This window comes from Schistocerca gregaria, unplaced genomic scaffold (genome assembly GCF_023897955.1).
Source record: "Schistocerca gregaria isolate iqSchGreg1 unplaced genomic scaffold, iqSchGreg1.2 ptg000333l, whole genome shotgun sequence".
NCBI lineage: Eukaryota > Metazoa > Arthropoda > Insecta > Orthoptera > Acrididae > Schistocerca > Schistocerca gregaria.
In genome coordinates this window covers 7,664,128-7,678,912 of record NW_026061799.1, presented here as the reverse complement: position 1 = coordinate 7,678,912, position 14,785 = coordinate 7,664,128, and positions in this window count along the sequence as shown.

Below are 14,785 nucleotides of genomic sequence, written 5' to 3'. Positions count from 1 at the left end.
ACACTCTGATAGTCCACAGATTACAGAATGCCTCCAGATGTTCATCGGAAACTACTACCGGTCTTCCAGGGAACGATCAAAGCGCAGAATCTTTGAGACAACACTTTTATGGAGGAATGTGCGCATGGTGACTGTTGTATTCAATCCCGTTGCAATTTCTGTGTTTCATCAACACTCTGTTAGTCCACAGATTACAGAATGCCTCCAGATGTGCATCGGAAACTACTACTGGTGTTCCAGGGAACGATCAAAGCGCAGACTGTTTGAGACAATACTCCCGTGGAGGAATGAGGTCATGGTGACTGTTGTATTCAATCCCGATGCAATTTCTGTGTTACATCAACACTCTGATAGTCCACAGGTTACAGAATGCCTCCAGATATTCATCGGAAACTACTACTGGTCTTCCAGGGAACGATCAAAGCGCAGACTGTTTGAGACATTACTAGCGTGGAGGAAAGTGCGCATGGTGACTGTTGTATTCAATCCCGATGCAATTTCTGTGTTTCATCAGCACTCTGATAGTCCACAGATTACAGAATGCCTCCAGATGTTCATCGAAAACTACTACCGGTCTTCCAGGGAACGATCAAAGCATAGATTGTTTGAGACATTACTTTTATGGAGGAATGTGCGCATGGTGACTGTTGTATTCAATCCCGATGCAATTTCTGTGTTTCATCAACACTCTGATAGTCCACAGATAACAGAATGCCTCGAGATGTGCATCGGAAATTACTACTGGTCTTCCAGCTAACGATCAAAGCGTAGACTCTTTGAGACATACCTTCCGTGGAGGAAAGAGCGCATGGTGAATGTTGTATTCAATCCCATTGCAATTTCTGTGTTTCATAAACACTCTGATAGTCCACAGATTACAGAATGCCACCATATGTTCATCGGAAACTACTACTGGTCTCCCAGGGAACGATCAAAGCTTAGCCTGTTTGAGAATTACTCCCATGGAGGAAAGTGCGCACGGTGACTGTTGTATTCAATCCCGATGCAATTTCTGTGTCTCATCAACACTCTGATACTCCACAGATTACAGAATGTTTCCAGATGTTCATCGGAAACTACTTCTGGTCTTCCAGGGAACGATCAAAGCGTAGTCTGTTTGGGACATTACTCCCATGGAGGAAAGTGCGCATGGTGACTGCTGTATTCAATCAGGATTCAATTTCTGTGTTTCATCAAAAATCTGATAGGCCACGGATTACACAATGCCTCCAGATGTGCATCGGAATCTACTACTGGTCTTCCAGGGAACGATCAAATCGTAAACTCCTTGAGATATAACTCCCTTGGAGGAAAGTGCGCATGGTGACTGTTGTATTCAATCCCGATGCATTTTCTGTGTTTCATCAACACTCTTATAGTCCACACATAACAGAATGCCACGAGATGTGCATCGGAAACTACTACTGGTCTTCCAGGGAACGACCAAAGCCAAGACTGTTTGAGAATTACTCCCATGGAGGAAAGTGCTTATGGTGACTGTTGTAATCAATCCCGATGCAATTTCTGTGTCTCATCAACACTCTGGTACTCCACAAATTACAGAATGCCTCCAGATGTGCATCGGAAACTACTTCTTTACTTCCAGGGAATGATCAAAGCGTAGATTGTCTGAGACTTTACTCCCGTGTCGGAAAGTCCGCATGGTGACTGTTGTATTCAATCCCGATCCATTTTCTGTGTTTCATCAACACTCTGATAGTCCACAGATTACAGAATGCCTAATGATGTGCATCGGAAACTAGTACTGGTCTTCCAGGGAACAATCAAATCGTAGACTAATTCGGACATACCTCCCGTGGAGCAAAGTGCGCATGGTGACTGTTGTATTCATTCCCGATGCAATTTCTGTGTTTCATCAACACTCTGATAGTCCACAGATTACAGAATGATTCCAGATGTGCATCGGAAACTACTACTTGTCTTCCAGGGAACGATCAAAGCGTAGACTGTTTGAGACATTACTTTTATGGAGGAATGTGCGCTTGGTGACTGTTGTATTCAATCGCGATGCAATTTCTGTGTTTCATCAACTCTCTAATAGTCCACAGATTACAGAATGCCCCCAGATGTGCATCGGAAACTACTACTGGTCTTCCAGGGAACAATCAAAGCGTAAACTCTTTGAGACTTTACTCCCATGAAGGAAAGTGCGCATGGAGACTGTTGTATTCAATCCCGATGCATTTTCTGTGTTTCATCAACACTCTGATAGACCACAGATTACAGAATGCCACGAGATGTGCATCGGAAACTACTACTGGTCTTCCAGGGAACGATCAAATCGTAAACTCCTTGAGATATAACTCCCTTGGAGGAAAGTGCGCATGGTGACTGTTGTATTCAATCCCGATGCATTTTCTGTGTTTCATCAACACTCTTATAGTCCACACATAACAGAATGCCACGAGATGTGCATCGGAAACTACTACTGGTCTTCCAGGGAACGACCAAAGCCAAGACTATTTGAGAATTACTCCCATGGAGGAAAGTGCGCATGGTGACTGTTGTAATCAATCCCGATGCAATTTCTGTGTCTCATCAACACTCTGGTACTCCACAAATTACAGAATGCCTCCAGATGTGCATCGGAAACTACTTCTTTACTTCTAGGGAATGATCAAAGCGTAGATTGTCTGAGACTTTACTCCCGTGTCGGAAAGTGCGCATGGTGACTGTTGTATTCAATCCCGATGCATTTTCTGTGTTTCATCAACACTCTGATAGACCACAGATTACAGAATGCCACGAGATGTGCATCGGAAACTACTACTGGTCTTCCAGGGAACGATCAAAGCGTAGACTGTTTCAGACATTACTCCCATGGAGGAAAGTGCTGATAGTGACTGTTGTATTCAATCCTGATGCAATATCTGTGTTTCATCAACACTCCGATAGTCCACAGATTACAGAATGCCACCAGATGTGCATCGGAAACTACTACTGGTCTTCCAGGGAACGATCAAAGCGTAGACTGTTTCAGACATACCTCCCGTGGAGCAAAGTGCGCATGGTGACTGTTGTATTCATTCCCGATGCAATTTCTGTGTTACATCAACACTCTAATAGTCCACAGATTACAGAATGCCTCCAGATGTGCATCGGAAACTACTACTGGTCTTCCAGGGAACGATCAAAGCGTAAACTCTTTGAGACATTACTCCCATGGAGGAAAGTGCTCATGGTGACTGTTGTATTCAATCCCGATGCATTTTCTGTGTTTCATCAATACTCTGATAGTCCACAGATTACAGAATGCCACGAGATGTGCATCGCAAACTACTACCGGTCTTCCAGGGAACGATCAAAGCGTAGACTGTTTAAGACATACCTCCCGTGGAGGAAAGTGCGCATGGTGACTGTTGTAATAATTCCCGATGCAATTTCTGTGTTTCATCAACACTCAGATAGTAAACAGATTACAGAATGGCACCAGATATGCATCGGAAACTACTACTGGTATTCAGGGAACGATCAAAGCATAGATTGTTTGAGAATTACTCCCAAGGAGGAAAGTGCGCATGGTGACCGTTGTATTCAATCCCGATGCAATTTCTGTGTTTCATCAACACTCTGATAGTCTACAGATTACAGAATGCCACCAGATGTGCATCGGAAACTACTACTGGTGTTCCTGGGAACGATAAAAGCGCAGACTGTTTGAGACATTACTAGTGTGGAGGAAAGTTTGCATGGTGACTGTTGTATTCAATCCCAATGCAATTTCTGTGTTTCATCAACACTCTGATAGTCCACAGATTACAGAATGCCTCCAGATGTTCATCGGAAACTACTACCGGTCTTCCAGGGAACGATCAAAGCGCAGAATCTTTGAGACATTACTTTTATGGAGGAATGTGCGCATGGTGACTGTTGTATTCAATCCAGTTGCAATTTCTGTGTTTCATCAGCACTCTGTTAGTCCACAGATTACAGAATGCCTCCAGATGTGCATCGGAAACTACTACTGGTGTTCCAGGGAACGATCAAAGCGCAGACTGTTTGAGACAATACTTCCGTGGAGGAATGAGGTCATGGTGACTGTTGTATTCAATCCCGATGCAATTTCTGTGTTACATCAACACTCTGATAGTCCACAGGTTACAGAATGCCTCCAGATGTTCATCGGAAACTACTACTGGTCTTCCAGGGAACGATCAAAGCGCAGACTGTTTGAGACATTACTAGCGTGGAGGAAACTGCGCATGGTGACTGTTGTATTCAATCCCGATGCAATTTCTGTGTTTCATCAACACTCTGATAGTCCACAGATTACAGAATGCCTCCAGATGTTCATCGGAAACTACTACCGGTCTTCCAGGGAACGATCAAAGCATAGATTGTTTGAGACATTATTTTTATGGAGGAATGTGCGCATGGTGACTGTTGTATTCAATCCCGATGCAATTTCTGTGTTCCATCAACACTCTGATAGTCCACAGATTACAGAATGCCTCGAGATGTGCATCGGAAATTACTACTGGTCTTCCAGCTAACGATCAAAGCGTAGACTCTTTGAGACATACCTCCCGTGGAGGAAAGAGCGCATGGTGAATGTTGTATTCAATCCCGTTGCAATTTCTGTGTTTCATCAACACTCTGATAGTCCACAGATTACAGAATGCCACCAGATGTTCATCGGAAACTACTACTGGTCTCCCAGGGAACGATCAAAGCTTAGACTGTTTGAGAATTACTCCCATGGAGGAAAGTGCGCACGGTGACTGTTGTATTCAATCCCGATGCAATTTCTGTGTCTCATCAACACTCTGATACTCCACAGATTACAGAATGTTTCCAGATGTTCATCGGAAACTACTTCTGGTCTTCCAGGGAACGATCAAAGCGTAGTCTGTTTGGGACATTACTCCCATGGAGGAAAGTGCGCATGGTGACTGCTGTATTCAATCAGGATTCAATTTCTGTGTTTCATCAAAACTCTGATAGTCCACGGATTACAGAATGCCTCCAGATGTGCATCGGAAACTACTACTGGTCTTCCAGGGAACGATCAAATCGTAAACTCCTTGAGATATAACTCCCTTGGAGGAAAGTGCGCATGGTGACTGTTGTATTCAATCCCGATGCATTTTCTGTGTTTCATCAACACTCTTATAGTCCACACATAACAGAATGCCACGAGATGTGCATCGGAAACTACTACTGGTCTTCCAGGGAACGACCAAAGCCAGGACTGTTTGAGAATTACTCCCATGGAGGAAAGTGCGCATGGTGACTGTTGTAATCAATCCCGATGCAATTTCTGTGTCTCATCAACACTCTGGTACTCCACAAATTACAGAATGCCTCCAGATGTTCATCGGAAACTACTTCTTTACTTCCAGGGAATGATCAAAGCGTAGATTGTGTGAGACTTTACTCCCGTGTCGGAAAGTGCGCATGGTGACTGTTGTATTCAATCCCGATCCATATTCTGTGTTTCATCAACACTCTGATAGTCCACAGATTACAGAATGCCTCATGATGTGCATCGGAAACTAGTACTGGTCTTCCAGGGAACAATCAAATCGTAGACTAATTCAGACATACCTCCCGTGGAGCAAAGTGCTCATGGTGACTGTTGTATTCATTCCCGATGCAATTTCTGTGTTTCATCAACACTCTGATAGACCACAGATTACAGAATGATTCCAGATGTGCATCGGAAACTACTACTTGTCTTCCAGGGAACGATCAAAGCGTAGACTGTTTGAGACATTACTTTTATGGAGGAAAGTGCGCGTGGAGACTGTTGTATTCAATCCCGATGCATTTTCTGTGTTTGATCAACACTCTGATAGACCACAGATTACAGAAGGCCACGAGATGTGCATCGGAAACTACTACTGGTCTTCCAGGGAACGATCAAATCGTAGACTAATTCAGACATACCTCCCGTGGGGCAAAGTGCGCATGGTGACTGTTGTATTCATTCCCGATGCAATTTCTGTGTTTCATCAACACCCTGGTAGGCCACAGATTACAGAATGCCACCAGATGTACATCGGAAACTACTACTGGTCTTCCAGGGAACGATCAAAGCATAGACTGTTTGAGAATTACTCCCATGGAGGAAAGTGCGTATGTTGAATGTTGTTTTCAATCCAGAGGCAATTTCTGTGTTTCATCTACACTCTGATAGTCCACAGATTACAGAAAGCCTCCAGATGTGCATCGGAAACTACTACTGGTTTTCCAGGGAACGATCAAAGCGAAGACTGTTAGAGACATTACTCCCATAGAGGAAAGTGCGCATGGTGACTGTTGTATTCAATCCCGACGCAATTTCTGTGTTTCATCAACAGTCTAATAGTCCACAGATTACAGAATGCCTCCAGATGTGCATCGGAAACTACTACTGGTCTTCTAGGGATCGATCAAAGCGTAAACTCTTTGAGACATTACTCCCATGGAGGAAAGTGCTCATGGTGACTGTTGTATTCAATCCCGATGCATTTTCTGTGTTTCATCAATACTCTGATAGTCCACAGATTACAGAATGCCACGAGATGTGCATCGCAAACTACTACCGGTCTTCCAGGGAACGATCAAAGCGTAGACTGTTTAAGACATACCTCCCGTGGAGGAAAGTGCGCATGGTGACTGTTGTAATCATTCCCGATGCAATTTCTGTGTTTCATCAACACTCAGATAGTAAACAGATTACAGAATGGCACCAGATATGCATCGGAAACTACTACTGGTATTCAGGGAACGATCAAAGCATAGATTGTTAGAGAATTACTCCCAAGGAGGAAAGTGCGCATGGTGACCGTTGTATTCAATCCCGATGCAATTTCTGTGTTTCATCAACACTCTGATAGTCTACAGATTACAGAATGCCACCAGATGTGCATCGGAAACTACTACTGGTGTTCCTGGGAACGATAAAAGCGCAGACTGTTTGAGACATTACTAGCGTGGAGGAAAGTTTGCATGGTGACTGTTGTATTCAATCCCAATGCAATTTCTGTGTTTCATCAACACTCTGATAGTCCACAGGTTACAGAATGCCTCCAGATGTTCATCGGAAACTACTACTGGTCTTCCAGGGAACGATCAAGGCGCAGACTGTTTGAGACATTACTAGCGTGGAGGAAAGTGCGCATGGTGACTGTTGTATTCAATCCCGATGCAATTTCTGTGTTTCATCAACACTCTGATAGTCCACAGATTACAGAATGCCTCCAGATGTTCATCGGAAACTACTACCGGTCTTCCAGGGAACGATCAAAGCATAGATTGTTTGAGACATTACTGTTATGGAGGAATGTGCGCATGGTGACTGTTGTATTCAATCCCGATGCAATTTCTGTGTTTCATCAACACTCTGATAGTCCACAGATTACAGAATGCCTCGAGATGTGCATCGGAAATTACTACTGGTCTTCCAGCTAACGATCAAAGCGTAGACTCTTTGAGACATACCTCCCGTGGAGGAAAGAGCGCATGGTGAATGTTGTATTCAATCCCGTTGCAATTTCTGTGTTTCATCAACACTCTGATAGTCCACAGATTACAGAATGCCACCAGATGTTCATCGGAAACTACTACTGGTCTCCCAGGGAACGATCAAAGCTTAGACTGTTTGACAATTACTCCCATGGAGGAAAGTGCGCACGGTGACTGTTGTATTCAATCCCGATGCAATTTCTGTGTCTCATCAACACTCTGATACTCCACAGATTACAGAATGTTACCAGATGTTCATCGGAAACTACTTCTGGTCTTCCAGGGAACGATCAAAGCGTAGTCTGTTTGGGACATTCCTCCCATGGAGGAAAGTGCGCATGGTGACTGCTGTATTCAATCAGGATTCAATTTCTGTGTTTCATCAAAACTCTGATAGTCCACGGATTACAGAATGCCTCCAGATGTGCATCGGAAACTACTACAGGTCTTCCAGGGAACGATCAAATCGTAAACTCCTTAAGATATAACTCCCTTGGAGGAAAGTGCGCATGGTGACTGTTGTATTCAATCCCGATGCATTTTCTGTGTTTCATCAACACTCTTATAGTCCACACATAACAGAATGCCACGAGATGTGCATCGGAAACTACTACTGGTCTTCCAGGGAACGACCAAAGCCAAGACTGTTTGAGAATTACTCCCATGGAGGAAAGTGCGCATGGTGACTGTTGTAATCAATCCCGATGCAATTTCTGTGTCTCATCAACACTCTGGTACTCCACAAATTACAGAATGCCTCCAGATGTGCATCGGAAACTACTTTTTTTCTTCCAGGGAATGATCAAAGCGTAGATTGTCTGAGACTTTACTCCCGTGTCGGAAAGTGCGCATGGTGACTGTTGTATTCAATCCCGATCCATTTTCTGTGTTTCATCAACACTCTGATAGTCCACAGATTACAGAATGCCTCATGATGTGCATCGGAAACTAGTACTGGTCTTCCAGGGAACAATCAAATCGTAGACTAATTCAGACATACCTCCCGTGGAGCAAAGTGCGCATGGTTACTGTTGTATTCATTCCCGATGCAATTTCTGTGTTTCATCAACACTCTGATAGTCCACAGATTACAGAATGATTCCAGATGTGCATCGGAAACTACTACTTGTCTTCCAGGGAACGATCAAAGCGTAGACTGTTTGAGACATTACTATTATGGAGGAATGTGCGCATAGTGACTGTTGTATTCAATCCCGATGCAATTTCTGTGTTTCATCAACACTCTAATAGTCCACAGATTACAGAATGCCCCCAGATGTGCATCGGATACTACTACTGGTCATCCAGGGAACAATCAAAGCGTAAACTCTTTGAGACTTTACTCCCATGGAGGAAAGTGCGCATGGAGACTGTTGTATTCAATACCGATGCATTTTCTGTGTTTCATCAACACTCTGATAGACCACAGATTACAGAATGCCACGAGATGTGCATCGGAAACTACTACTGGTCTTCCAGGGAACGATCAAATCGTAGACTAATTCAGACATACCTCCCGTGGAGCAAAGTGCGCATGGTGACTGTTGTATTCATTCCCGATGCAATTTCTGTGTTTCATCAACACTCTGGTAGGCCACAGATTACAGAATGCCACCAGATGTGCATCGGAAACTACTACTGGTCTTCCAGGGAACGATCAAAGCATAGACTGTTTGAGAATTACTCCCATGGAGGAAAGTGCGTATGTTGAATGTTGTTTTCAATCCAGAGGCTATTTCTGTGTTTCATCTACACTCTGATAGTCCACAGATTACAGAAAGCCTCCATATGTGCATCGGAAACTACTACTTGTTTTCCAGGGAACGATCAAAGCGAAGACTGTTAGAGACATTACTCCCATAGAGGAAAGTGCGCATGGTGACTGTTGTATTCAATCCCGACGCAATTTCTGTGTTTCATCAACAGTCTAATAGTCCACAGATTACTGAATGCCTCCAGATGTGCATCGGAAACTACTACTGGTCTTCCAGGGATCGATCAAAGCGTAAACTCCTTGAGATATAACTCCCTTGGAGGAAAGTGCGCATGGTGACTGTTGTATTCAATCCCGATGCATTTTCTGTGTTTCATCAACACTCTTATAGTCCACACATAACAGAATGCCACGAGATGTGCAGCGGAAACTACTATTGGTCTTCCAGGGAACGACCAAAGCCAAGACTGTTTGAGAATTACTCCCATGGAGGAAAGTGCGCATGGTGACTGTTGTAATCAATCCCGATGCAATTTCTGTGTCTCATCAACACTCTGGTACTCCACAAATTACAGAATGCCTCCAGATGTGCATCGGAAACTACTTCTTTACTTCCAGGGAATGATCAAAGCGTAGATTGTCTGAGACTTTACTCCCGTGTCGGAAAGTGCGCATGGTGACTGTTGTATTCAATCCCGATCCATTTTCTGTGTTTCATCAACACTCTGATAGTCCACAGATTACAGAATGCCTCATGATGTGCATCGGAAACTAGTACTGGTCTTCCAGGGAACAATCAAATCGTAGACTAATTCAGACATACCTCCCGTGGAGCAATGTGCGCATGGTGACTGTTGTATTCATTCCCGATGCAATTTCTGTGTTTCATCAGCACTCTGATAGTCCACAGATTACAGAATGATTCCAGATGTGCATCGGAAACTACTACTGGTTTTCCAGGGAACGATCAAAGCGAAGACTGTTAGAGACATTACTCCCATAGAGGAAAGTGCGCATGGTGACTGTTGTATTCAATCCAGATGCATTTTCTGTGTTTCATCAATACTCTGATAGTCCACAGATTACAGAATGCCACCAGATGTGCATCGCAAACTACTACCGGTCTTCCAGGGAACGATCAAAGCGTAGACTGTTTAAGACATACCTCCCGTGGAAGAAAGTGCGCATGGTGACTGTTGTATTCATTCCCGATGCAATTTCTGTGTTTCATCAACACTCAGATAGTAAACAGATTACGGAATGGCACCAGAAATGCATTGGAAACTACTACTGGTATTCAGCGAACGATCAAAGCATAGACTGTTTGAGAATTACTCCCAAGGAGGAAAGTGCGCATGGTGACTGTTGTATTCAATCCCGATGCAATTTCTGTGTTTCATCAACACTCTGATAGTCTACAGATTACAGAATGCCACCAGATGTGCATCGGAAACTACTACTGGTGTTCCTGGGAACGATCAAAGCGCAGACTGTTTGAGACATTACTAGCGTGGAGGAAAGTTTGCATGGTGACTGTTGTATTAAATCCCAATGCAATTTCTGTGTTTCATCAACACTCTGATAGTCCACAGATTACAGAATGTCTCCAGATGTTCATCGGAAACTATTACCGATCTTCCAGGGAACGATCAAAGCGTAGATTCTTTGAGACATTACTTTTATGGAGGAAAGTGCGCATGGTGACTGTTGTATTCAATCCCGATGCATTTTCTGTGTTTCATCAACACTCTGATAGTCCACACAAAACAGAATGCCACAAGATGTTCATCGGAAACTACTACTGGTCCTCCAGGGAACGATCAAAGCGCAGACTGTTTGAGACATTACTAGCGTGGAGGAAAGTTTGCATGGTGACTGTTGTATTAAATCCCAATGTAATTTCTGTGTTTCATCAACACTCTGATAGTCCGCAGATTACAGAATGCCACCAGATGTTCATCGGAAACTACTACTGGCGTTCCAGGGAACGATCAAAGCGTAGACTGTTTGAGAATTACTCCCATTGAGGAAAGTGCGCATGGTGACTGTTGTATTCAATCCCGATGCATTTTCTGTGATTCATCAACACTCTGATAGTCCAAAGATTACAGAATGCCTCCAGATGTGCAACGGAAACTACTACTGGTCTTCCAGGGAACGATCAAAGCGTAGACTGTTTCAGACATTAGTCCCATGGAGGAAAGTGCGCATGGTGACTGTTGTATTCAATCCCAATGCTATTTCTGTGTTTCATCAACACTCTGATAGTCCACAGAATACAGAATGGCACCAGATGTGCATCGGAAACTACTACTAGTCTTTCAGGGAATGATCAAAGCATAGACTGTTTGAGAATTACTCCCATGGAGGAAAGTGCGCATGGTGAATGTTGTTTCAATCCCTAGGCAATTTCTGTGTTTCATCAACACTCTGATAGTCCACAGATTACAGAAATCCTCCAGATGTGAATCGGAAACTACTACCGGTCTTCCAGAGAACGATCAAAGCGAAGACTGTTGGACACATTACTCCCATGGAGGAAAGTGCGCATGGTGACTGTTGTATTCAATCCCGATGCAATTTCTGTGTTTCATCAACACTCTGATTGTCTACAGATTACAGAATGCCACCAGATGTGCATCGGAAACTACTACTGGTGTTCCAGGGAACGATCAAAGCGTAGACTGCTTGAGACATTACTCCTGTGGAGGAATGTGCGCATGGTGACTGTTGTATTCAATCCCGATGCAATTTCTGTGTTTCATCAACACTCTGATAGTCCACAGATTACAGAATGCCTCCAGATGTGCATCGGAAACTACTACTGGTCTTTCATGGAACGATCAAAGCGTAGACTGTTCGAGACATACCTCCCGTGGAGGAAAGTGCGCATGGTGAATGTTGTATTCAATCCCGTTGCAATTTCTGTGTTTCATCAACACTCTGATAGTCCACAGATTACAGAATGCCACCAGATGTTCATCGGAAACTACTACTGGTCTTCCAGGGAACGATCAAAGCGTAGACTGTTTGAGACATTACTCCCATGGAGGAAAGTGCGCATTGTGACTGTTGTATTCAATCCCGATGCATTCTCTGTGTTTCATCAACACTCTGATAGTCCATAGATTACAGAATGCCACGAGATGTGCATCGGAAACATCTACTGGTCTTCCAGGGAACGATCAAAGCCAAGACTGTTTCAGACATTACTCCCATGGAGGAAATTGCGGATGGTGACTGTTGTATTCAATCCCGATGCAATTTCTGTGTTTCATCAACACCCTGATAGTCCAAAAATTACAGAATGCCTCCAGATGTGCATCGGAAACTACTACTGGTCTTCCAGTTAACGGTCAAAGCGAACGTGTTTGAGACATACATCCCTTGGAGGAAAGTGCGCATGCTGACTGTTGTAATCAATTCCGATGCAATTTCTGTGATTCATCAACACTCTGATAGTCCACAGATTACGGAAAGCCTCCAGATGTGCATCGGAAACTACTACTGGTCTTCCAGGGAACGAACAAATCGTAGACTGTTAGAGACAATACTCCCATTTAGGAAAGTGCGCATGGTGATCGTTGTATTCAATCCCGATGCAATATCTGTGTTTCATCAACACTCTGATAGTCCACAGACCACGGAAAGCCTCCAGATGTGCATTGGAAAGTACTACTGGTCTTCCAGGGAACGATCAAAGCGTAGACTGTTTAAGACATACCTCCCGTGGAGGAAAGTGCGCATGGTGACTGTTGTATTCATTCCCGATGCAATTTCTGTGTTTCATCAACACTCTGATCGTCCACACATAACAGAATGCCACAAGATGTGCATCGGAAACTACTACTGGTATCCAGGGAACGATCAAAGCGCAGACTGTTTGAGACAATACTCCCGTGGAGGAATGAGGTCATGGTGACTGTTGTATTCAATCCCGATGCAATTTCTGTGTTACATCAACACTCTGATAGTCCACAGGTTACAGAATGCCTCCAGATGTTCATCGGAAACTACTACTGGTCTTCCAAGGAACGATCAAACCGCAGACTGTTTGAGACATTACTAGCGTGGAAGAAAGTGCGCATGCTGACTGTTGCATTCAATCCCGATGCAATTTCTGTGTTTCATCAACACTCTGATAGTCCACAGATTACAGAATGCCTCCAGATGTGCATCGGAAACTACTACTGGTCTTCCGGGGAACAATCAAAGCGTAGACTGTTTGAGAATTACTCCCATGGAGGAAAGTGCGCATGGAGACTGTTGTATTCAATCCCGATGCAATTTCTGTGTCTCATCAACACTCTGATACTCCACATATTACAGAATGCCTCCAGATGTGATCGGAAACTACTACTGGTCTTCCAGGGAACGATCAAATCGTAAAGTCCTTGAGATATAACACCCTTGGAGGAAAGTGCGCATGGTGACTGTTGTATTAAATCCCGATGCATTTTCTGTGTTTCATCAACACTCTGATAGTCCACACAAAACAGAATGCCACAAGATGTTCATCGGAAACTACTACTGGTCTTCCAGGGAACGACCAAAGCCAAGACTGTTGGAGAATTACTCCCATGGAGGAAAGTGCGCATGGTGACAGTTGTATTCAATCCCGATGCATTTTCTGTTATTCATCAACACTCTGATAGTCCAGAGATTACAGAATGCCTCCAGATGTGAATCGGAAACTACTGGTCTTCCAGGGAACGATCAAAGCGTAGACTGTTTCAGACATTACTCCCATGGAGGAAAGTGCGCACGGTGACTGTTGTATTCAATCCCAATGCTATTTCCGTGTTTCATCAACACTCTGATAGTCCACAGAATACAGAATGGCACCAGATGTGCATCGGAAACTACTACTGGTCTTTCAGGGAATGATCAAAGCACAGACTGTTTGAGAATTACTCCCATGGAGGAAAGTGCGCATGGTGAATGTTGTTTCAATCCCGAGGCAATTTCTGTGTTTCATCAACACTCTGATAGTCCACAGATTACAGAAATCCTCCAGATGTGAATCGGAAACTACTTCCGGTCTTCCAGGGAACGATCAAAGCGAAGACAGTTGGACACATTACTCCCATGGAGGAAAGTGCGCATGGTGACTGTTGTATTCAATCCCGATGCAATTTCTGTGTTTCATCAACACTCTGATTGTCTACAGATTACAGAATGCCACCAGATGTGCATCGGAAACTACTACTGGTGTTCCAGGGAACGATCAAAGCGTAGACTGCTTGAGACATTACTCCTGTGGAGGAATGTGCGCATGGTGACTGTTGTATTCAATCCCGATGCAATTTCTGTGTTTCATCAACACTCTGATAGTCCACAGATTACAGAATGCCTCCAGATGTGCATCGGAAACTACTACTGGTCTTTCATGGAACGATCAAAGCGTAGACTGTTCGAGACATACCTCCCGTAGAGGAAAGTGCGCATGGTGAATGTTGTATTCAATCCCGTTGCAATTTCTGTATTTCATCAACACTCTGATAGTCCACAGATTACAGAATGCCACCAGATGTTCATCGGAAACTACTACTGGTCTTCCAGGGAACGATCAAAGCGTAGACTGTTTGATAATTATTCCCA